Source organism: Lynx canadensis, chromosome A1, assembly GCF_007474595.2.
Source record: "Lynx canadensis isolate LIC74 chromosome A1, mLynCan4.pri.v2, whole genome shotgun sequence".
Classification (NCBI taxonomy): Eukaryota; Metazoa; Chordata; class Mammalia; order Carnivora; family Felidae; genus Lynx; species Lynx canadensis.
Genome location: NC_044303.2, coordinates 58,145,775 through 58,172,596, shown reverse-complemented (window position 1 = coordinate 58,172,596; position 26,822 = coordinate 58,145,775).

Sequence of the window (26,822 nt, the reverse complement as noted above, 5' to 3'; positions counted from 1 at the left end):
ACATACATAATCTAAAATATAGGTGATGGAGTGCTGGGGCTCATTTGTATCTTTTAGACCATTAGAATTGTATCATTTTTTCTTTTATAGTTAAAACCCATTTCCAGATCTTCATGGAAAAAGAGAAGCCAAGTATTCTGCCTCATAATTCTAGTGAGCAATGACTACAATCTAGTTAAGAATATTAAATTTAACTGTCTTTGAGACTACTGAAGTAATATATATGATATATTATTTGGTCACCTTAATGAACTTCTTATAATGAAATAAAAGTCACTTTAATTTATTTGCAAGACAATATTAAAGCAAGATCCACATTCAATTAGGTGTACATTGGAAGTCTAAATTTTGACCCTGTCAAACAACAAAATGGGAAAGTTTCTCTGTGAAACACTATTCAAGAGCAATAAAAACATAAAATTCACAAAATCCAACTTAACCAAATAAATGGGAGTACTGTGTTAGATAAACATGGGAAAAGTTATTATTGCATGATAATGACTGATTGATTCCCTATCTCCTAATATGCATAGACATGTGTATGTCTTAACCTATTTGATAGTTAAAATACTGGAAGCTTTTTGACTTTCAAATATTTGCTAAAATTAAATACATAAAAGAGTTCCAATGAGTGCATTAGCATTTATGAGCTTTGCAGAGGGTAAAACTATTTAAATCCCTTCCCAGAATTATGATCAGAATGAGAAATTTAAATTCTCTGCTATTATATGTTTAATGATATTTGAGTGTATAGGAAATAAGTTTACAGAAAAATTTAACAGATATATGGAAGACCAAGGAATTGTTACATTTTATAAACAAAATGGCTCTGCAGATCTTTTGGCAACACTTTCAAATTTACGTAGTCCTTTTTTTCAAAGCCTACTCTAAATACTGAAATTAGCACATAACGTGGAATCTTAGAGATTAAAAAAACATCAGAACATGAGAAACATCTCATATTTAATAGAATGTGTGGTATAGTATTCCAAAATGAATGTATGTTTTAGAATATTAATGAAAAATTTTGTTTGGAACAATGCCAATAATGGAACTAAGTACACAAAAAGAATTCTATATTCCTATTTTAGAATAATAATGACATGATACCTGTTCTGAAGTTGCCACCATGAACTATTTAATTTTGTTATGTTTATGATAATCAAATGTGGCCATGTTAAGAATTTCAAGAAATTGTGGCATAGAATAAAACCAGTTATTAGGTATATTCCTTTCCAAGAGTAGATAGATCATTATAATAGTAATTAACATACAATAAACACAATAAAAAAGAAAATATTTATTATGATAATAATAGGTAGCAGCAGTAGTAGTAGTAATATATCTCAGCTGCAACTATTCTGTGAAGTGTAAATTCATCATCCTACCTTAAACTTTAACATTTAATATTCAGAGGGGAAAATTAACAAGATTCTGGGAATCAACAAATAGATACTCTACTACAGTAAATGAAATAGAAGGTGGGCCCTTGTGATACCAGCATTTTGTTGTTCATGCTTTGGGCTTTTTTGTGTAATTCCTTTCCTTTCCAATGAGAAAGATTCAAGACTTGCTTCTAAATGATAGACTATGGCAAAGGTATGCCACTCCTGTGACTACATTAAAGAAGATTCAATTTTGCTAGCAGAATCACCCTAGTTTTTATCTGTGTGTGTTTGGCTTAAGAAGCAAATTGCCAGGATTCTTACTACTGTAAGGAAATGAATTCTACCAACGACCTAACATCTCTGGGAAGTAGATCTTTCCCAGTTTGAGCCTCTGGATTGTAAACCAGCCTTGAAGACCTTTGATTTCAGCCTTGTGAGACTTTTAGAAATGATCCATCTAATTCAGGCTTGGATTTCTGACTTATAATAACTGTGAGATAACAAATATGATTTATTTTAAGCTACTAAGATTTTCATAATGTGTTATGCAATGTATAAAACTAATAGAGATGATTGAAAATAAAACCAGTAAATAGGTTTCAGAGAAAACAATATCATCATTGCTTGCCTGGCAAGGAATAGGTGTATCACTCAGTTATATGATCAGCAGGTTTCCCTGGGGAGATACTGTAAGCCCTCTGTGAGGGCTTTTTGAACATGAATGCTCTTTAAAGATTAGTCACTTTTGGGGCGCCTGGGGGGCTCAGTCAGTTAACTGTCCGACTTTGACTCAGGTCATGATCTCACGGTTTGTGGGTTCAAGCCCTGCGTCGGGCTAGAGCCTGTTTCAGATTCTGTGTCTCCCTCTCTCTCTGACTCTCCCCCATTCATGCTCTGTCTCTCTCTGTCTCAAAAAAATAAACATTAAAAAAATTAAAAAAAATTAAAAAAATAAAGATTAGTCACTTTTTATAACTGATAGTTTTATTTTAAATGAATTATTCAAAATTAAAGAGAGTACACAGGTAAAGATATTAAATAAAGAATACATTTTTACTTTCAGAAAAATTCTACCTGTGTAAATTGGGCAGTTAAGCCAGAGCAAAAAATTGGAACTTATAACTAAACAATAACAGTTTTATAGAAGTTGCAGATTCTGAAAAGACCAGAAACAGGACAAAACCCTAAGAGAAGGGCATGGTAGGAAGAAGGTCAACAGGAAAAATATGGCATTTTATGAATATGAAGTACTGTTGTTCTGGCACCATTTTATATAGTTTGGATCTATTAAATCAATAGAAAAAGAGTAAAATAAAGATTACAAAAGCTATATTAATTTTAGGAGTATAGAACATCCGCACAAAAGAACACTCTTGATAAAAGAGACAAACAAAAACCAGACCCTTGAATCAGAGAACAAACTGCTGATTGCCAGAGAGTGGTGGGGAGTGGGTGAAATATGAAAAGGGCATAAAAGTACACTTACTGTGATGAGCACTGAATAACATACAGAATTGTAGGATCATTATATATCACACCTGACACTAATATCACACTGTATGCTAACTATACTTGAAAAAAGACTTTTCGAGAGTTATCATTTCTAAGATATGACAAAATTCATATATCGAGACTCAAAAAGGGAGGCTATCCCAAATCTAAACCTAAGTCAGCCTGTACTTATGGGAAACCTAACAAACACCAGTGTTAGCTAGCTTATCCTTCCCTAGAAAATAAGACCTGCTAACCTTTTAAGGAAATCCCTGCCCTCCTAGCCATTCATGCCCTGTTTCTGCATTCACTCTTGTAACACTCTATAATCCCCACATCCCTCATGAAGAGTGCTCCACTGCTCACGAGGCACTATAGTTCCATGCGTTGTTTCCCCGTGAATGAAGCACATTACAATTGTCGCTACCTTGTCTATTTTGTCATTTGACAGACATAATATGTGTCTCATCATTAAAACTGAAGAAATATCATGCATCTATTGAGTTTTCATCTAACCAGTAGGAATTGAACACTAAACCTGGGCAGCAGGGCCATTAGAGAAGAGTGGGTAAGAGCTCTAGATTTAGAAGATCATGATCTGAAATTCTCTCAAAATCCCTGATTACATCAGAATGACTGAGGAACTGAAACGCAGGTAATGATACGGACTCCTAACGTCTTCATGGCTTTTAAATGGCAAATGGATAATAAATTCAAATACAAATCTTCAAATATTTAAGAACAATATAATAGAGTTACAGATAAATGGAATTCACCTCTTCTCTATATTTACAAATTGAAGAATTGGCAAATACTTTTTGGCAAGTACTTTTTGCCCCAAAACTGACCATTGCAGAAAAGCGTCAAAGACCAAAGAGAATCTAAAATACTAGGCTCAGTCAAAATTCTGACTTTTTTCTTATCTAAAAGGAAAAAGCATCACTGTGACTACACTGTCCCTTTTCACCTGAAAGAATATTTTCTTATGTCTAAAAAGAGAAAAAAAGTAAAAGGAGGAAATCCAAATGCAAATCGCGTGTTCATTTTAATTTCCCAATTTTTTACTATTACAGTTACTGACATAAAATTAAAGAGATACATGAGAAAGCCAAATTGATCACTTTCATTATTGTTAGGTCTATTAAGTCTTGACATTCTGAAGAATAATATCCACTGTGGCTATCACTGGTTGCCAGTATGATTGACTGGCATTTGCTGAGATCATTAGAAACATGATATTTTATTGACTTAGAGGTGGAAATCCTTTTGGATTTGAATTATTTAGTTCTAAGCATTTCAATACTTATCTTGTTCATGTCCATAACAATATGACATTAACACAGAAGTGAGGTCAGAAGTGAGGTTACTTCTCAGTCTCTTAGCCTGTGCATGTCTCAGATTCACCTCATTCGAATATCTCTGTCTCACAAGTAATTTCCAGTGTCATCTCATTCCAGGTACCAAATTGCCTCTTAGTGAATGAATAATCATCAGTCTGCAGCTAGAAATGAAATTAACACATGTACATTGTATTAATGCTTTTTGCAAATCAAATTAGTGTTAGAATAACTTATGTATAGACCTCCATTTAATGCATACACATTTGTTCTGTCTGGCCTTTTACACCAATGTACAATTTTTAGCAGTATACTTGGAAATCAATTTCTATCTGAGGTAACTAAATTTCTTTAAAGATGAAATGGAAAAAATAGAACATAAAATGACAAAATATATTTTTTAAATTGTAAATTATCTTTTGAATCTTTTTTTAAATTTTTTTAACGTTTACTTTTTATTGAGAGACAGAGAGACACAGAGCATGAGCAGGCGAGGGGCTGAGAGATGGAGAGACACAGAATCCGAAGCAGCCTCAGGCTGCGAGCTGTCAGCACAGAGCCTGATGCGGGGCTTGAACTCACAAACCGCGAGATCATGACCTGAGCCGAAGTCAGATGCTTAACCGACTGAGCCACCCAAGCGCCCCATCTTTTGAATCTTTTGACCCCTGAGCATTTACATGATATGTTATACTCCTGATTAATGTAAGACATATTTATGGTTTCACACTGCCAGGGTTTGCTACATCCTACTAATTAGCACCATATTTTGGAAAAGAAAACTAATTTACAATCAGGTATATTAAAATAAAATGGAAAAACATGAGGTAGGACACTGCACATATCTGATATTCAAAACTACTTTAAATTGTCAAAAAGCAGTTATTTAGTTTATGTTATGTTTCTGAAAATTCAAATAAATAAAAAGGTGAAATATTAAGAATATAAAACATTTCCAAGTGAGTGAGTGTGTGTGTGTGTCTGTTTATCTGTGTGTAATAGTTTTCTGAATAACTTGGGAGTAAATTTTGTGCACTGAGTCCTTTTCCCTAAATATTTCTATGTATATTTTTCCCCACACAAGAAATTTTGTTATATAACAACAGTACAATTTTGAAATCAGTAAACTCAATACTGATATCAGAGCTGTTCTTAAGTTGTGTAGGACTCAAGGAAAATAGTTTTATTTTTCCCTTTCTTATATACATAATTTACTTTAAAATGTATTAGAAAATTTATGGGTGCATATAGTAATTTTATGATGATTTAGAATAATGAAAAAAGAGTATTTGGGGTTTTTTGCTCAAACTGCATATGAAAATTCTTCATAGTATATGAGCATCATCTCCGCTTGGTCAGGTCTAAGAACTATCTCTTAAACTTTTAATTTGTCAAAAGTTGCATTGCTGGCTGATTTAATATCTCCCAACATGAAAAACACAATAGTAACACTGTTATTACTCACATGCATGGCCCTTGAGGATCAATATACATGAACCAATAGAGATCATCTTCCTTTGCTGCTTCATAACACCACTTATTCATTGCCAGCGACATCGTTGCTCATGATGCTGCATCATACAACACACCCTCATACATACTTGTTCTCAGTGACATGCCAAATTGTTGTTATCATGTTCCATAGATGATGGCCACAAAGGCAAGTCTCACCCAGAATATGTAGGCAAGTGGCTACAACCTTTAATTTCATGGTTGTAGTAAATTTGCATTCAGAATTTTATTGTGTAAACATAGAACATGTTTCCAGCCATGGATTCTCTTGAATTCTTTAGACTATAATCATTACACTTCTGGCTTATGATTTCTTCCAATATTAATCATACCCATTCTTTCTACATCACACCAGTAGCATGGAGGGTGGAAAAGGGGAAGAATGGTCCCTTTTATGCCTTTCCCTCATAAAGTGTGTATTAAGTCTGACCTGGAAGGAAAGAATAATACTACATAAATCAGTAGCAAGAGAGGACATTCACTGAGAGGGAACAAGGTCACAAAGATCTTTATTATGTTCACTTAGAGATATTTTATAATTTAAAATAACTATACATTTAAATCAGTGACCATTTTGAGTTAACTTTTGTATGTGGTACAGAATATCTGTTGAAGTTCATTTTTTATGTATCCAATTTATCAAGATCACTTTTTGTAAAGATTATCCTTTATTAAATTACCTTAGCACCTTTGTAAAAATATCACTTGACCACGAATACATGGGTCTATTTCTCAAATTTATTATTTTGCATTGATCTATTTGTCTACCTCAACATATTATGTTACTCCCTTGAATATTGCAGCTTTATAATAAGATTGACAACAGGCAGTATAAGTCTTATAAATCTTTTTTTTGTTTTAGTGTGTTTTAGCCATACTGTCTTTTGCATTTCAATATTACATTTCAAATATGTTTTCTGCTTCTATAAAAGAGCCTGATAAGATTTTAACATGATTTCATTAAGCCTATAGATCAATTTGGGAAACATATACATCTTAATGTACTGAATCTTCAAACCCATATACACAGTGTATCTCTTATATAGATCTTATTTAAATTCCTTCAGCGATGTTTAGTAGTTTATGGTCTTGCACTAAACATGAATTCAGGGTTTGATTGCCAAAAGAGAAACACGACAGCCATAATGATGTTTACAAATCTATAGCTTTTTTCTTTTAAATATTTCTTTATTTTTAGAAAGAGAGTGTGTGAGCAGGGGAGAGGGAGACAGAGGAACTGAAAGCAAGCTCCACGTTGTCAGAGCAGAGCTCAATGCTGGGCTCAAACTCATGAACCGTGAGATCATAACCTGAGCCGAAGTTGGACACTTAACTACGCAGGTGCCCCTACAGTTTTTTTTTTTTTTTAAGAAAAAGAATAATATGCTAGTAAAAGACTGAAATAAACATAAGCATTAAGGGCAAAGACTCCCTCAGAGCATAAGACCCAGTAAGGTGAATCTTAAGCTCCCATTATCTTCCTTTTACAAATGCCATATCAAGATATACTTATCTCTTGGGTCAGAAAACTACTGATAATGTGTACAGAATACATGAGAATCAGAGAACCCAAAGTGCAATTTCAGTTGAGGATTCTCATACCCTGTTACACATATACAGATATTTTTCCTATATAAGCAGGCCACCTGGAAGTGTCACCAGGACAGAATACAGATTTTAAATTTCCCTGTTATCAATAAGTAATGTGACAACTTTATGTAAACCGTTCCATATAACCCAAACCCATGGTTACAAAGCAACACTATTTTTCATATTATTTCATGACTCGATGTAGTTCAATGTGTTGCAGGTTATTTAGCAAAATACTCCAGACCAATTCCATGCTTGCTGAATTAACCCTCCATAGCACGTATCTGTAGACCTTGAATATCTTTGGTCACATTTATCCTAATTATTTCATGTCTTTCAATATCCAAATGTTCATCATCAGTATGTAAAAGTAGAATAGATTATATTAATTTTTACCTTCATCCATGTTAAACCTGCTTATCAGTTTAAATAATTTTTGTTGTTTGTTGTTATTAAATCCCTTAGGGATTTCCTGCCAATAATCACATCATCCAAATGTACAGGCATTTATCTTTTTTCTTGTCTGGATGGCTTCCCCACCCCCTGCTCCCACACTGCTGACTAAAAGTAGAGCTATAATACAGACCAAAATGAAGACAGACCAACTAGTTAAGACACTCTTATAGTAGTCTGAGCAAATAGTTAAGACTAAGGTAGTAAGAAATATGGACTTAGACAAACTATTATAGTTATAAGTAAACAATTTGCTGCTGATTGGTTGTGGGAACATGGAAGGTAATGAGAGGAATCAAGAAAACTCCTCTATCTCTGTGTGAGAACTGCTGATGTGATGCACAGAGTGAAATAACTTGATGGTAGGGCATGGGTTTAGTGGGATATATATATTCACATCAGCAGTTCTCACACAGTTATATATATATATATCCCACCCCATTATATATAATGACCATATATATATACACACACACACACACACACACACACACACACACACATATATATGTGCTTCAATTTTGATAGTTTATTTTTATTTTTTTATTTTTTTTTTTTCAATGTTTATTTATTTTTGGGACAGAGAGAGACAGAGCATGAATGGGGGAGGGGCAGAGAGAGAGGGAGACACAGAATCGGAAACAGGCTCCAGGCTCTGAGCCATCAGCCCAGAGCCTGACGCGGGGCTCGAACTCACGGACCGCGAGATCGTGACCTGGCTGAAGTCTGACGCTTAACCGACTGAGCCACCCAGGGGCCCCAGATAGTTTATTTTTAAACATGAGATCCACATTATATATATAGATAGATACACAGATATAGATAGATATCTATATAGATAGATATAGATACAGATAGATATAGATATAGATATAGATATAGATATAGATATAGATAGATATCTATATAGATATAGATAGATATATATAGATATAGATATAGATGACATAGATATAGATATAGATATAGATATCTCAGGTTATTGTGATGGGAGGAAGAGCTACAAATTCAAGTCACCAGCATAGATAAGGCTTTTAAAGACATTGAGACAGATGAAATAATGCAATAAGAATTGTATTTATAGAATTTGGGGCATGTTCAAATAATAAGGCAAAGAAGACTCAGTGCTTTCAACTGTTTTATAGAACCAGGAGTCAAATATGCATAAAACTTAAAGTTTTAAAAACCAAAGCTCAAAATATTGATTAATTATGGTTATTAATATTCCTTTATTGTAAGCCATACTTGACTGCTGAATGGATGTTCAAGTTAGATCAAAAGTAATAGCCTGATAATGAGAACTACAGTTTCTAAGGTAGAGATATTTCACAAAGGATGAAATAATATCAATATTCAATATGAGAAGTCCAATTATACAGACTTACAGCTTAGTCTTTATTAAGCCAATTCTCAAAATCTCAATAATAATAAACATAAATTTAGCAAGTATACCATAGGTAAGATAGAAAATGAGATTAGTAGTTCAAATTATTAAAACACTCTGACAGTGGTGTTAGAATAGATAAATTCATGGGCTGAAAAGAGAGGACAGAAGCACTTCCAATAATGTAATAATATTCATTACATTGTATTGCAATTAAACTGTGTAATTTTAAGATAGAGATGTACTTATGTATGGCAGTTCTACATCAAAATAAATATACACAAAAAGTTATAAAAAGTTATATTAACTATAAATAAACAGAAATTTTCCATATGCAATAAAAACTGAAGAGGTTTGCATGGATACAAGTTGCTGAAAAGGTTTCATAAGCTTGTCAGTCTTGCCCACTGGAAAAATGACTCACAATGATGCCCTTGTTAGGTCTGTGTATTATAATTGGCCTAAGAAAATATTCTTTATTTCTTTAACGCTGATGTTGTTTTCACATAAGATCCATGTAAAATTACCTGTATTTGAAATGCTTTTTTTCTACTTTCAAATGTCAGGTTATTAAATTTCTTTTTTATTTCTCTATGGAACAGGCTGGTTTTCCATTGTGTAAAAATGTCACAGAACAGCTGTGACCTTATGTTTGGAGATGACTGCCACAATGAAGTGTCAAAGCAAGTGAAAATGCCATTCTGTGATGAAATGAGCTACTTCTATCACATTAATCATGTTTATAATGACTGGCACAGGTGTAGATTGCTGAATATAAGATAACTAATAAAATGACTATTTACTATAATATTCTTCATTAGCAGTAAATTAGAAAAAAAAATTAAAGAGAGAGTTAGGTCACCATATGTCACATAAATGAGACCTAGGCTATTCACATGGGCAGCACTATGGGCATATTCTAAGGCAGAATCTATTTTTATCATGCTATGGAACATTGGGATATTTTTATTTCTTAATATTTTATATTTGTTGTCATGTTAGAAACAGAAGTAAATTTTTAACATCCAAATATTATCGCCCTTACAGACAAAAGCACTGAGACTTTCCTTTCAATTTAACAGAAAATAGAACACTTTTAACTTTTTTTTTCTTTTTTTTTTTTTTTTTAATTTTTTTTCAACGTTTATTTATTTTTGGGACAGAGAGAGACAGAGCATGAACGGGGGAGGGGCAGAGAGAGAGGGAGACACAGAATCGGAAACAGGCTCCAGGCTCCGAGCCATCAGCCCAGAGCCTGACACGGGGCTCGAACTCACGGACCGCGAGATCGTGACCTGGCTGAAGTCGGACGCTTAACCGACTGCGCCACCCAGGCGCCCCCACTTTTAACTTTTTAATAGCATAGGTATTTAGGAAGGCACATTGGAACATACTACCACAAGAATATTTGTTTTTCCTTTTATCTCACATTCTATTGAGTAATGAACCTACCTTAAAAAATCTATGTATTCAAGCTGGCCAATTTTTCTCTTACTTCTAAGAGCATGTATCCACAACTTCTCATAGTTTTATATACTTACAATTCTCATTTTTAATGAACCTATGAATGGGGCGCCTGGGTGGCACAGTCGGTTGGGCGTCCGACTTCAGCCAGGTCACGATCTCGCGGTCCGTGAGTTCGAGCCCGCGTCAGGCTCTGGGCTGATGGCTCAGAGCCTGGAGCCTGTTTCCGATTCTGTGTCTCCCTCTCTCTCTGCCCCTCCCCCATTCATGCTCTGTCTCTCTCTGTCCCAAAAATAAATAAACATTGAAAAAAAAATTTAAAAAAAATGAACCTATGAAGAAAATGTAGGTAGTAAATAAATAGACGATCACTAGAATTCTACTTTGGATTCACTCTACACCTGCTTTATAAATGGATTCCTATTATGACTGTTTTTCAACAAAATTAAAGTGAACTGTATCAATAATGTACTATATCCATAATTCTTATTACTTCTAAAGAATGACAAATAATACTTGTCAACGGGCGCCTGCGTGGCTTAGTTATTCAGCCTCTAACTCTTGATTTCTGCTCGGTTGTGATCTCACAGTTAGAGGGTTCAAGCTCCACATCAGGTTCTGCGCTGATGGGGCAGAGCCTGTTTGGAATTTTTTCTCTCTCCTTCTTTCTCTGCACCCCCCATTCACATGCTCTTTTCTCTCTCAAAATAGATAAACTGTAATATTTAGATATATTTGTCAAAAATAATGACATTAGAAAAATATAGATGAGAGCATACATAAAGAGTATGAAGTCATACTTAAGGATTCGGAAATATGTTTAGTCAACATATTAAACGTGATTACATAATTTCTATAGTGTACATGTTATACTTTCCATTCTTTTCTCATTGGAAAGAGCAAATCTAAAAACATTTAAAAATATAGTTGTAAGTAAATGTTTCACCTAAAAGAAAAATTCACCAAAATTCAAATATTTTCAAGAAAGCTTAATTAGAGTGAGCTCAATATGTGTTTATTAATCATTGACATCACCTTCAAAACACACACACACACACACACAACACATGGACACAAACACATCCTATACGCTCATGAGCACAAACTCTGCCAATTTTATATATATATATATATATATATATATATATATATATATATATTTATGTGTATATATATATATATATACACACACACATATATATATAAAGTATCTCTCTCATATATTTATTAGTTGTGTAAAAATCTGGTGTTCAGATCTCTGATTTGAGACTTTTATCCCTTCTGAGATAGCATGGGCTGGAACAACTGAACATTCATGTGGTGGAAAAAAGCTAGAGCTCAATATGATTGTTCTACCATAAAAACAAACAAGTATATGTGACTATTTACCTATAATTTTTACAAAAACATTTTTTAAATAGGAAAATTATTTCTTCAGGATATGCAAAATTTTCCAAAAACACAATTTACAACAGATAAATATGATAAATTGGACCTTATCAAATTGAAAACTTCTGCTTGCCAAATGACACTGTAAGAAGAATAAAACAGTAAACAAAAGGCAATTATAACATATTTTCAAAATAGATAACTAATAAAAGACTTGCATCCAGAATGTATGAAGAACTCTCAAAACTCACTAAATACAAGCAACTCAAAAAATCAGCAGAATATTTTAAAAAGATTTTAAACTTCATTATGAAAACAAAGGCAAATTAGACCATGGAAAGATGCTTAATATCATTAGTCCCTAGTGAAACAAATTTAAAACCACAGTGAAATACCTCTAAACACTTCCTAGAATGGCTAAGATCCCACTCTTGCCATTATTAGGTGTTGATCAGGGAGTACAGAAAGCAGAACTCTCATATATTTCTCATATATTTCTGCTGCAGAGGCAACAGCTAGTATGGAACACAATTCCACTGTTTCTAATAAAGCTAATGTGCACTTACCATAAGACATAGCAATTGCCAGCAAACACTTTTGGTATTTACCCAAAGATGTGAATATTGTATTCAATCAAATATACGGTGTGAATATTTATAACAACTTTATTCAGACCTGCCAGAAACTGAAACCCACCCAAACTTTCCTTCGTGAACTGGTAAACAATGAAGGGCAGATCCATACAATGAAATACTACTCCACATTTAAAAGTCAGCAAACTACCTACACATCAGCATAGATTAATTTCACATTCATAATACTAAGGGAATGAAGACAGACCCAGAAGTCTACATACTGTCTGAACCTATTTTATTTTATTTTTTTTTCAACGTTTATTTTTTTTTGGGACAGAGAGAGACAGAGCATGAACGGGGGAGGGGCAGAGAGAGAGGGAGACACAGAATCGGAAACAGGCTCCAGGCTCTGAGCCATCAGCCCAGAGCCTGACGCGGGGCTCGAACTCACGGACCGCGAGATCGTGACCTGGCTGAAGTCGGACGCTTAACCGACTGCGCCACCCAGGCGCCCCTGTCTGAACCTATTTTAATGACCATCGTGGATTAGGTGAAAGTTGTACTGACAGGTCAGACCATGTGTTTCCAGGAGATCAAGTGAGGACAATGCTTGTTTACAAGTGGGTATGAGGGAATTTGGGATAGTGATGGTATATCTTGACTGTGGTTGCAGTTACACAACTCTGTGTTGTTCGAATCTCACATAACTGCACATTAAAAAGGGTGACTTTTACTGTAGGCAATTTAGACCTAATCAAATTATAACAAAAATACAGGAGGAAATGTTACTGTTTGATGAGAGAGGTTATGTATCTCTTTGAAAATAAAACAGGACGATAGCAGAATAAAGTTAACCTTGCTTGAAAATTATAACCTGGAAAATTCTATCTCAGAATAAGAAGTCTTTTTTCTTTTTTTTTTCTTTTTTTTTTAAATTTTTTTTTTCAACGTTTTTATTTATTTTTGGAACAGAGAGAGGCAGAGCATGAACGGGGGAGGGGCAGAGAGAGAGGGAGACACAGAATCGGAAACAGGATCCAGGCTCCGGGCCATCAGCCCAGAGCCTGACGCGGGGCTCGAACTCACAGACCGTGAGATCATGACCTGGCTGAAGTCGGACGCTTAACCGACTGCGCCACCCAGGCGCCCCAAGAAGTCTTTTTTATAATTGTTTTCTAACAATGTTTTCTTTCTTTTCATTTCTACCTTAGATGAAAACAGGATTTTAATAAATAGTGAAAATAAAATCTAAAATCTTATAGGAAGTTTGCTACTATTTGTTTTACCAAAACAATACATATTCTTGCCTGGTATGTGTAAAACTGATCAATGCAAATCATTATCCTTTCTAAGAAGGTATTTGACCCTTAAGAAGTAATAGATACAGAAGTAATCTACCGAAGTCACATACTTTCTCTATACTGGTGCAATCTACCATCCCCTTTGTCTTTATAATTAATTTATTTAAAATTAAAGCATTTCTCATGATTGATTTTAGAACACTAGGTTCTTTTTTTTTTAAGGTTTATTTATTTAATTTGAGGGAGAGAGAGAGAAGAGAGAGAGTACAAGAGCAGGGGAGGGGCAGAGAAAAAGGAGAAAGAGAGAATCTCAAGCAGGCTCTGCACTGTCACAAGAGAGCCCAACATGGGGCTCAAACACACGATCCACGAGATCATGACCAAAGCTGATATCAAGAGTCAGATGCTTAACCACCTGAGCCACCCTCGTGCCCCAGAACACAGGGTCCTGATAATGTTCTTACCCAAGCAACAGATTCAAACAATAGATGGAGAGAACAACTCAACATAATAGAAGACATGTAGTATCCAACATATATAAAGAAAAGACAACCTGTAAGTTTTAGAACAAAGTCCACGAACAGAAATTAGGCAGTCACAGAACCCAAAATATTTATAGCAATTAAAGATACTGAAAAGGAGCTCAATCTTACAAGCTACCAGATAACTATAAACTAAAGCAATTAAAGCCATTATTTCAAACCACAATGTTGGGAAAAATAAAGTAGAATGATAGATTCAAATGTTGGCAAGAATAAGGATAAATTTATTTCCCTTAACTGATTCTGAGAGGGTAAATTGATATTATGATCTTCAGAGCAATTTGTCACTAGCTAATAGGTATCTATTCACAAATTTGAGTACTTTAGAGTTAAAACTTATATAAAAGTTAAATTAGACCATTAAATGTATTTATAAGTGAAATAAAATAAAATAAAAGAATAAGCAGATAATGTATATATTTTTCATAATTCACATGAAATGAAATATATGCAATGTTCTATATGGTAGGTAGATGTTTGTCCTGTATGTAAGTAAAAATATAAGAAATTAGATTAAAGGAATAAGGTCAGGCACAAGACACTGAATGCCTTTTGATCTTGAATAAAGTTTAGTCATACTTACAATATTTTGTTTAAAAGTAACAAAAATAAAATATTGTCATATTTTTTTAGAAATTTGTTTCTTTTAATAATTTATGACACCTTAACATTACATTTCTGAAAATAGAGAAAAGTAGATTGTAATGACAGTTTATTTTTTTAGTTAAATTTCCATACTGGGTCTCTGTGTAAAATGAGGCAAGCCAAGATATTACTTTCACGCTATTTTTGGTATCTCAAGTAGAAATAATAACTTATATAACTAATTGTTCAGTATGTTTATTTGACAAAGTGTGGCTTGGAAGTAGATTTTTACTTGTGCAATATTGGCCTTTTTTTTTTATATTTTCCCTGTAAAAGAATTTCACCAACCGCAGAGACTGGAAAAAGTATTCATCATTAGGTCTTTGTGTTAAAGGCTTTAAAAATCTTAGTTTCTAACAAAGAGCATACATTTTATTATCCTGCTGAGATCTACCTCTGCAGCAAATATGCGCAGAGACCCCATGATAGCCACAGTAGTTACAACGGTTAAAAGCTAAGCAGCACTCTGCATTTTGGATAGACTAAATGAAGAACACAGTCTTCCAGTCATTAATTCTGCTTATATGTGTAGCTTTTGAGACTTTAGTACTTTAGGTTGAACAGTATTTTTAGTAATATAAAAGTAAAAGTAACTTAACCTTGTAAAAGGCAGTGAAGACAGAGTATCAAATCATTAAAAATAAATAGGCTACTTTGAAACATCCAACTGAGAAAAAGTCCTAGGGAAGTAAAAATTGTTATGATGTCCTACTTCCAAAGAAAGTAAGACTTACAGCCAAGGATAAGATCAGCTGAATGTCTTTTTGTGACCTAAATGAATATATGTGTTTAAGAGCTAATATTATATTACCATATTAAATAAGTTTATGAATGATATATCTGAATTTATGATTGCTTTAATTTGTGCTGTGATTATGATTCTTTCAAATATCTATACACATGTGTAAGCACACACCCCTTTATTTTATTGTGTAGTATTTTGGTTCACTGCATAATAAGTCTCATCTTCCTTTGGTGTTCCAGCAATGAGAGTCACATAAAGAATTAAAACAAGTCAGGAGGACCTGCACAATTTCACTTAAATACAGACAGAACTGTGAAAATATATTCAAGTATTTTAAAGTCTGACAAGTAACCTTTGACTTGTAGCAATTGAAAACATTAAATATGATGCAGACATAGGACTAAATCAACAAAAACTACAGACTTGGATTGGAAACCTTTCCCCTCAGAACTCTTTGTCAGATCACTCTGTAAGATGACTCAACTAGGAGAAAGATGCAACAGAGACCTTAATTTGGACAGAGCTTATTTATCATAATTGGTAAGAAATTGGGGCGCCTGGGTGGCTCAGTCAGTTAGGCGTCCGACTCGGCTCAGGTCATGATCTCGCGGTCCGTGAGTTCAAGCCCTGCGTCGGGCTCTGTGCTGACAGCTCAGAGCCTGGAGCCTGTTTCAGATTCTGTGTCTCCCTCTCTCTCTGCCCTCCCCTGTTCATGCTCTGTCTCTCTCTGTCTCAAAAATAAATAAACGTTAAAAAAAATTAAAAAAAAAAAGAAATACATTCCCTTAAGTACCTAAGTTAGTATTTTCTTTGATATACAAAGAGATTTCGTGTCTGTAAGCAAGAACATGAAAATACTTAGATATAGTCATCAAGTTAGCCCACCTAACAAACATTTATTCTCATTTTAGTAGTCTGCTTTGAATTTTTTCCACTTTTTTGCTCCTTGTCTAATTGCTCTGTAATATATAACAGGCAGATGACAATATAGTTGCATGAATGACAGAAAAATTACGTATTTTTAGAATGCCTCGCCTCACCTCCATCAGGTCATAAAATATTATGACAATTAGGAAAATTTTTGAATATGCACTGACAGGTCTTACAATAAGCCCGAATACAGGATATGAGCAAAACAAACTAATAAAAGAAGTCTCCTAGGTTTTTGGTTTAGGTAACCAAATAAAAGACTGTGTCGCTTAAAAGTTAGAGAAGTGGTCAATCATGAGTCTAGAAGTGTGTATGAGGAGAAACAAACCTTTATTTTAAAATTGGTTTAGTTAGATGGCTCCTGGATACTAAAGCAAAGATACAAAGTAGGCAGTTTGATATTGGGGCAAACACTGTTGGTGCACCTCCCAAATGTCTTAGGTTCCCATTGACTGCTTTAGTGCTATCACTCACCCAACTGCCGCATACACTGCCTGTGCTGCTGCCTATTATACCTGCGCATACATTGCATTTGGGCCATTGTCAACACCTCACATTAAACAGTTTCTTCCAGGGCAATAGCAAGTAAAGAACAAAAGGCAATACTCTTGTCCTCATGGTTCAATGTACATCATCACCATGGGGCTAGACTTATATCTGAAAGCAAGTCTTCATTGGGCATCTTCTGTTTCCTATTCTGTTTCCTTAGGCTCTTTTACATTACCCATGACAATACGGTAAAATCTTGGATTGTGAGTAACTTGTTCTGCAATTGTTCTGCAATACGAGAAAACATTTTTAAAATTTTCACTTGATAAATGAGTAATGTCTTGCAATACAAGTCGTATGTAATGCAGAATGTCACATGATCACAAATGAGCCAATGATTCTTCTCCCCTCTCTCTCTCTCTCTCTCTCTCTGTCTCTTTGCAGGATTATGAGTGATTGTCTCCCATGCTCGGATGCTCAGTCTCAGACCACAATGTTTGGCAGAAATCAGTGATTTTTCAGAAGGTTGGAAGGTGCCCACAACAGCCATTAGTGTATTTTTGTCACTTCAAAGCACCTATGGACAGTCCTTTGCTTTTCCATACAAGAGTAAGCTTAGGAATGCTTTGCTTCATTCTAGGTCAGGCTGCCTGCAGATATAGACCCTTTCCTCTGCTCCTTATTTCCAGTTACATTCAATACAGTATATTACAAGAGTTTATCAACACTGTACTGTAGTCAATATCTGTGCAAGTGTATACAATGGCCCCCATGCAGAAAAAGATTCCATTGAGCCAACAGATAGCAATCATTCCATTAGTAATAGTGAAAGTCATCCTACATCCTCCTCTCTCTTGTCTCCCTCACACTAGCCATGAAAGTTTTGAAAGGTAGTGCAGGTTGATTTATTTTTCTTTATATTTTTTATTTTCTTTATTATTTTGTATTATATTACAGCATTGTAATCATTTTACTTGAATATTCTGGTTTGTGTAATGACTCATCTGAGTGCACTATTTCTCATGAGGAAATTCTCTTTGATATGCAAGTGCTTTGGTTTACAGGCATGTTTCCAGAATGAATTATGTTCACAAACTAACGTTTTACTTACTTTCTTGCATGTAAATTCTATTCTCAAACTCTTTTTAGGGAATCCTAATAGACCTAATATACAAGTCAAATAGAAAAATTTGGTTTAGAAATACAAATGTAGAAAATATCAGTATAAATGACATTTAACACAGAGCCTTGCATATAATTATGAAGCTAATTAATGTAGATATAGGTAAACAGTGGGTGTAAAGCCTCGGTCCTGGGAAGCTTCAGTATTCAGAGGTGCATATGGGAAGAACAGTCAACAAAAGTAACTTAGAATGTCTTGTGAGAAAAAAAAATAATAAAGTGATGATAATGCACCAAGATGCTCATATGATCAAATATGCCAAAGTGCTATAGAATCGATAAGCTGAAGAAACTGAATTGATCACAAAAAAAATCTTTACAAAAAGGCAAATGTAGAAATATACTGAATAATAACAGCAAAATCTTTACTCTCAATATTTCATTTTATAAATGACATGAAATGATTTGGCATCTTCAGCAGGACACAAAGGCCAGTGCCTCCTGAGAAATTGGGACAGAGAACATTAAGGAAAGAGGCTGACAAGAAGCAGCAGAGGGATGAAATTTTGAAGAACTGCTGTGAAGCCCTAGACATAATACCAAAATTAAAATTTACTGGAAGAGCAGCAGAACATAATTTTATTCATATAATATAGAAAACAAAATCTGTGATTGTAGGTTTGAGAAACTCTAGTAGAATGTAGAAAAGAATAGAGAGATTTAGTACAACATGCAACGAGAAGAAAAGCTGGATCATAGAAGAAACACTAATAGTCAATACATTAAAAAATAAAATATCCATATGTAAACGGTAACCATAAAATGATATAATAATATCACATGATTTTCACTCATCAAATGTTACCAAGAATGTGATGAGGGATTTCTGGAAGTACCCATTATTTAAAGCTTTCTGACAATCTATTTGTCCCTTATACATTGGGACCCAATAATTTCACTAATAGAAATCAATCCTAGGTACATTTATGTTCTAAATTTTTTATACAAGAATAACTTATTATTTCCTTTAGCAATATTAAAGGCAATGAAAATTTCAAAAGGTTAGTTATTAAATAAATACTGGTATATTCTCAGAGTAAATATAGATGAACATTAAGGTTAATGATTTTTTCCTTTTTAATACCTTCTGATTAGTTTTTTTTATAAATTATTTAATGTTTACTTATTTTTGAGAGAGAGAGTGAGAACGGGGGAGAGGTAGAGAGGGAGGCAAGTATTGGAAGCAGGCTCCAGGCTCCGAGCTATCAGCACAGAGCCCATGATGGGGCTCAAACTCACTAGCTATGAGATCATGACCTGAGCCGAAGTCAGACGCTTAGCTGACTGAGCCACCCAGGAGCCCTCTTCTGATTAGTCACAATATGATTAAAAACACAATTTAATATAGTCAAATTGAGATATTTGTATGCCAGCCAGACCTACAGCTACCATGCACATACGCCTATTATATGGAATTAGCAACTTCCATCTCTCCTTTATCCAGATAGCCATAGTATCACTATGGCCTAAGAAGAATGTGAATTATAACACCACAATTGTTCTGAGGTATTGACATGCCTTGTACACTTTTGGGTAATATAGGACAAGAATTTATATGTAGAATGAAGAAATCCTCTGATAATAAATCCGTAATTCGTTAGGAGCCAACAATTATGAAAGAGTTAAACTCTGGAGGGAACCCTGGTTCCAAATGGAAAGTATGGTACTTAGAATGAGTCCAGGCACAACTACCAAGAAAGTTGGAGACCACTTGATGTGGAAAGAATTATGAATGCCTATAATAGCTATATCATAAGGGATCACATAGACAGTGGTTTTTAAACAAACGGGGAAAACAAACAAACAAGACCAGATCTTGTCAGCAAGTTAAAATGAACAAAATAATTTTAAAGCAATGGTGAGAGCAAGAATTTAAGGAACTGTGAGCAGTCTGGGTTGAACAAACAACATTATTCCTAAGGAAGTTTTGAATACATTCAAAGTATGCCCCTGATGATTCTAAATGATACTAAAGAAGCAAGGAAACCTCAACATGAGGCAGAGAGTATATAGGTTTAAATCAGTGTACTTGATATTTATTGCAATACTCCTATGATCTCACTCATATTCTTGAACTTCTAATGAAGTATCTGTGGAGTTAGAATGAATACTTTGTATTTTTCCAAAGATCCTGCATTGAGAATATGTCTCACTTATTGTATCAATTGCTCTTCATTTCAACCAAGAACAAAATGTATAATCTATAGTACGAAGACAGACTGTAAAAGTAGTTAAATGTAAATGGATTCTAAAATATATTTTTCCCAGGGGCGCCTGGATAGCTCAGTCAGTTAAGCATCTGACTTCGGCTCAGGTCATGATCTCGCAGTTTGTGAGTTCGAGCCCCACATCGGGCTCTGTGCTGACCGCTCAGAGCCTGGAGCCTGCTTCAGATTCTGTGTCCCCTCCCTGGGTCCCTCCCATGCTCATGCTCTGTCTCCCTCTGTCTCTCAATAATAAACAGACATCTAAAAAGTAAAAAAAATATATTTTCACCAAATGAAATAAATAACAACAGATGTTAATGATAAAAATTTTCCTATAATAAATGATTCTGTTTTCATTGGATATCAGCTACTAAATAAAAGAATATATGTGTAAAGGTTTGGAAGTAAATATTTGGTTAATCTTTGTTGAGTTATCTATTTATGCAAATTTTTTACCTTCGTAAATTTTCTGAACTCATAACTTTGTGTACTCATATAAGTTTTAATACTTTCAGTTTTTTTCTTAAAATATAAATGCTATGAAAATGTAGAGCTGTACTCTACCTTTCCAGTATCTTTCTAGATAATTAAAATTGATTTACAAAACGATCAGTGGGATTAGTGGCAAACATTGCCATTCACTATTAATAATAGCATACAAATTTTATTACATTTGAGTGTTCTGTTCACAGAAATAACTAGTTTAAACATAATATATACTTCTAATTTCCTCAAGTAATGTGTAGACAAGTAAAATTAATAAAGTATATGCATGCAAATCATTTGCCCAACAATCTATTTTTTGATAAAGGTAAATAGTTACAACACTTGATTCTGAAATTGCATATTATTTTGGCTAATCATTGGTCACTTAAGATGAAGGAAATACTCTGCAATTAGAAAGAAAACAAGAATTCCCTTATCATCATTTTTATGTAACATTACACTAGAGGTTGTACCTGGGGTCAATTTGAGAATAAATATATAAACATAAAGCACACAGACTAGAAAGTTAAAAGTAAAACTAGCTCTATTCAAAGATGATGTAATGTTGTATACAGAAAATCTTAGGAATCCACTAAAACTATAAGAACTAACAAACTTGTTCAGCAAGTTACAGGAGAAAAAAATCAAAGAATAAATTTTATTTCTATATACTAAGCAAAGAAATTAAGTAATAATTCAATTTACAGTAACTAAAAATAATAAACTTGTTAAAAAAATTAACAATAGTGCAAGACTTTTACACAGAAAGCTGTAAAACACTGCTGGAAAAAAATTTAAAAATAAATACAAAGACTACCTGTATTCATAGAACAGAAGACTAACATTGTTAAGATGGCAACGTTCCACAAATTGATCTACAGATTCAATATGATCCTTATGAAAAACTTAGCTGTACAATTTTCTTTTGTAGAAGTTGAAAATCACATTCCTAAAACTGCATGGAAATGCAAGGGATCCAGATTAGCCCACCCCCAAAAAAATCTTGAAAAAAAATCACATTGCCCTATTTCAAAGCTTACTACATAGCTGTAACTACTTTGGAATAGTGTTAGGTAGTTCTTCAAAATGCTAAACAGAATTATCATATGATCCAGTAATCCTATTCCTTGTTATTAACCAAGAGTAATAAGAATATATATCTCCAGGGGTGCCTTGGTAGCTCAGTCAATTGAGCGTCTGACTCTTGGTTTCAGCTCAGGTCATGTTCTCAAACATTGGGCTCTGCACTGCCAGTGTGGAGCCTGCTTGGGATTCTCTCTCTCCCTCTCTTCCTGCCCCTCCCTTGCTTTCTCTCTATCTCTCTTAATAGCTAAATAAACTTTTTTAAAAGTTTAAAAAAAGAACATATATATCCAGGAGAAAATGTATATAAATGATCATGGCAGCTTTATTCCTAATAGCCAAAAGGTGGAAATAATTCAAATATCTTTCATTAAATGAATGGGTAAATGAAATGTTCATTCGTACAATGAGATATGGTTTGGTAATAAAAATAACAAAGTACTGATACATACCACAACATGTATGAAAATTGAAAACTTTATGCTCAGTGGCAGAAGCCAGATACAAGACCACATATTTTATGATCCCATTTATATGATATGCACCGGTTGTCAAATTCATAAAGATAGAAAGTAGATTGGTGGTTGCCAGTGCTGGGAAGGAAGGGTTGTGACTGCTAATGTGTATAGAGTTTCATTTAGGTGTGATGAAATTTTCTACAACTAAGTAGTGGTGATACCTACTCTACGAATATACTAAGAAACATGTAATTGTTCACTTTTAAAGGGTGAATTTTATGATATGTGAACAATCTTAATAAAGCTATTTTTTAAAGAGATGGTTTTAAGAAAGACCAAGAAAACAAATAAAAACATACATATATTTAGTACTTCTATCATTCTAAAGACCTTAAGAGATTGTCTTTATTTTTCATTAAATTGGTAACGATTATACAGATTTTCATCAAGAACTTATTTTTTAATTTTTAAAAATTTTATTGATAATAAATATTTTCAGTTACATTGCTCAGTTAAACATGACTTTAATAATATTAATTATAAAATATCTTGACATAAGTCTTTCAACCACAATTTACTTATTTATTTTCAATATAATTTCCCAGGGATCTCTTTCATTCCAGGCTGTGGAGATCTTAAAATAGTGTCTTAACAAACTGGAATCACTTTTGGAGGATGAGCAAGGACTCTGCTCCTTTTCCTTTACTATCTATATCAAAAAGACATAAACTTGTTATTCCTTTCAGGTTAGATTACTTTAATTACTGGATACATGGGTGACACTTTGAATTTCAGTTGGGCAATTATGCAGTATACACAGATGAAATAAAGGCATGAATATATTTGGATAAAGGGACCTCATGGCTTTCTTTGCTTCTTTCTGTTTTTTTTTTTTTTTTTTTTTTTTTTTGATAAACAAACCTAAGCAAGCATTAAGAAGAGAAATTTGTAATTTCTTAACATTTTCTAAAATCCTAGAAAATTCTATAAACATAACGTCAGTAACTTTCAATTTCTTTAAACTTAATTCCACACAAATTACAGTCATCTACATAATAAGTACTTAAGAATACAATATCTTTGAAGTCTGTCAGGGTGATCTCTAAAAAGCTTTGTTACTCATTTTAGACCCTGGCATTACTGCCCATCAACTAACCTTTTTGTCTTTCTTTTACTTACCTTGTATTACAAAACTAACCCAAATTTAGGTGAAAGTTGTAGTTTAAATGGTAAATAATTAAAAAGCAACCTGCCAGCTCATCAGCAGCAGTATATTATTTTGTCAAGATTTTAAGAACAAATCAATTGTTTCTTTAACCAAAAAAAATAATAACTGTTATTGCAATCAGAGGTAAGGTATTCTATTAAAAGTAAATTCCACAGAAAAGCAATGGTGCTCACTCCAACTGATAAAAGAGAATAGCTGGCATGGCATATTTTGTAGGAGTGATGTCAACAAAAAGCTTTTAGAATAAGAAGTATGTGATACAATAGTTTATAAGCCTATAAACTTCAGTGTGATTTATCTTTCTGTAATGTGAATGGATAGATTTATAAGCCATCCCTACCATCCAGTGATGATTCATTGAGTAAGTATGTTTTCAGGCTGCTGTATACAGAACCTTCAACCATAAAGTCATGCAAGTGGTGACTCACATACCATATATTCAAGAAGCTTTTAAAATCAAACTTTTTAAAATTGTAATTCACCAATTACAAGTGGGTCTTATGTTTGCTTTGTAACCGACACTGACGAGGGAAAGCACTTTTCTGAGTGTCTCTTCAGCTGTTTACAGACATTTGTGTGCCCTCACTTCTAAATGGGTGGGATCAAGTAGTTGATTAATACTATTATTCAACATCTCAGTTTGTTCTTCTTAGAATTTTTTCTATACTTTTGTTACCACAATAAAGGTTATCAGAAACCACTGTAATTCCAATTTCTGTGGTAGTGAACAATAAATCTCAGTGTAACTCCATTGATTGAAAAATAATAATAATTGATGAATCTCAACCATTTTTAGAGTTCAGAAGATTTGAAGAATAAGATTTTAGTCCTATGGGTCAAGTCTCTCAACACTTGCTCAGACCCAAATTAACAAAATCTAAAGAGGAATAAGCAATTCACGCAGAAAACTCTAGTTTTTACAATCCATTTGAAATTAGAAACAATTCTTTCATGTAGATGTACCTTAACAACATGCCATTAAATCCATTAAATAACTCAGATGCAGCATCAATGATTTTTGCTTACATATGTACAAAGTTTTAATTTTGTTAGAAATGTCACTTCCTAATAAAGATGGCTACCATAGAATAAAACTCTGTGTGTGTGTGTGTGTGTGTGTGTGTGGTGTGTGTGTGTGTTAATTTCTCTAACGACAAATGGCTTTTTTTAATGATCTTCCTAACTGGTAATAGTGACTGACTTTTAAAATAGAGAAAAAGACTGCGAAATAACATACAAATCACTAAAACTGTTTCAAACGCATTCATTGTAGATTTTATAAGTTAACATAAACATAGAATTGTTTTACCCATTAAGACAAATTAATGTCAAGAGGGCACAGCAAGTATCAACTGACTAAATTTGATGGTCTTAACTTCTATAATTTTAAGATTATAATCTAGAATATTAAACTACTTTAAAATATATAATATAATATTATAATTTTTTGAAAGAGAGACAGAGTGCAAGGGGGAGGGAGAGTAGAGGGAGAAGAGGGATAGAATCTTAAATGTGGAGCTGGCCACAGTGTTTGATCTCATGATCATGGAGATCATGACCTAAGCAGAAATCCAGAGTCGGAACCTCAACCAACTAAGCCACCCAGGGGCCCCTTAAACTATTTTTAAACCTTCATCATATATGCTGAATGGATGTCACTGTGAGTCAGGACACTAGGAGTTAATAAAAGTAATGGAAATTATCTTGCTTTATACCAATGATAGAACTAGAAAGAAAAATATGAGTTCAGCCATTTATAAAAAGTCAGAAATGGCTTTATGCCAATCTTCATAAATTTATAATTTAATCAACACTTCAGGGAAAAAAAAAAATGAGCCAAGTACATTTTTGTGAGTAATAGACAGCTCTCCTTAACCCTCTTGCATTACCAAGTTCAGTTTTACTTTTTTAAGAGCAGTCATTTCTACTCTGATAATGTAAGTCCAGTATTACATAGTTAACATATTGGTGCTCAGTAATATTTGAATTCAAATGAGGAAATAAGTATCAAAAATATCAGATACTCAGATCAGAGCAACTAGAAGAACTTCAATCCAATAAGTCTAAGTTACTAAACTCAGTTAAATTACGCACATTGTGCCAGTTACGTTTTCTTGAAATTATTCACTTTCCAAAGGAAGTTGTGAATGTCTACCTATGATGGCTCTTCTCATTATTTATTAATTATCCATTTTATGCGAGATATATAATAACAGCTAGGCACCAAATATGTAAAGACACAGTCCCTGTTTCAAGAAACTGATAATCAAAAGGGAAACAAAAAATAAATTGACATTTGTTGTTTTGTGATCAAAAATGATGATAAATCTAGGTATTTATTATGGAACACCACCTGGCATATCATTATACCACAATGTCATTTGAATTTGAGATTGAGAATTTTGCACTAACATCCATATTAACAAATAATGTCATTATATATTCTCTTCCCAAGCAATTATTATTCATATTTAAATGAAGAAATTTTATTTTGCACCATATCCCTGGACTTTTATGAAAGTTCTGAAAGCACTTCTGTTATAAATCTATTCATTTTATATCTAGCATTTTAGGAAAATTTCAGTTTTGTCCAGTTTTTCCAAAACAGAACAAGATGTTTTCAGAGATGTTTATAAACAATGTATTAGATCAGCAGTGTATGAAAAAAAAAAAAACAGGAAGTACTAAATCCATGGTATTTGTAATATATCATTGACTATTTGCTTGCCCTTTTGAAAGTTGCAATTTAATTCACGGCTTCTGGGTTGGAGACTAAGATATAGCATTAGCCACTGGGGCTCCGTGATATGTAATTTGTGGTATGTGTTGATGAGCAAAAGTGGGGTTCATGACGGAAGGGCTCAGGCTTGACTGCTTTATCTTTGGAATAAATATGCAAGGGAATTGTAAGAAATTATTAAGATCCCTGCAAATTCTCTGTTT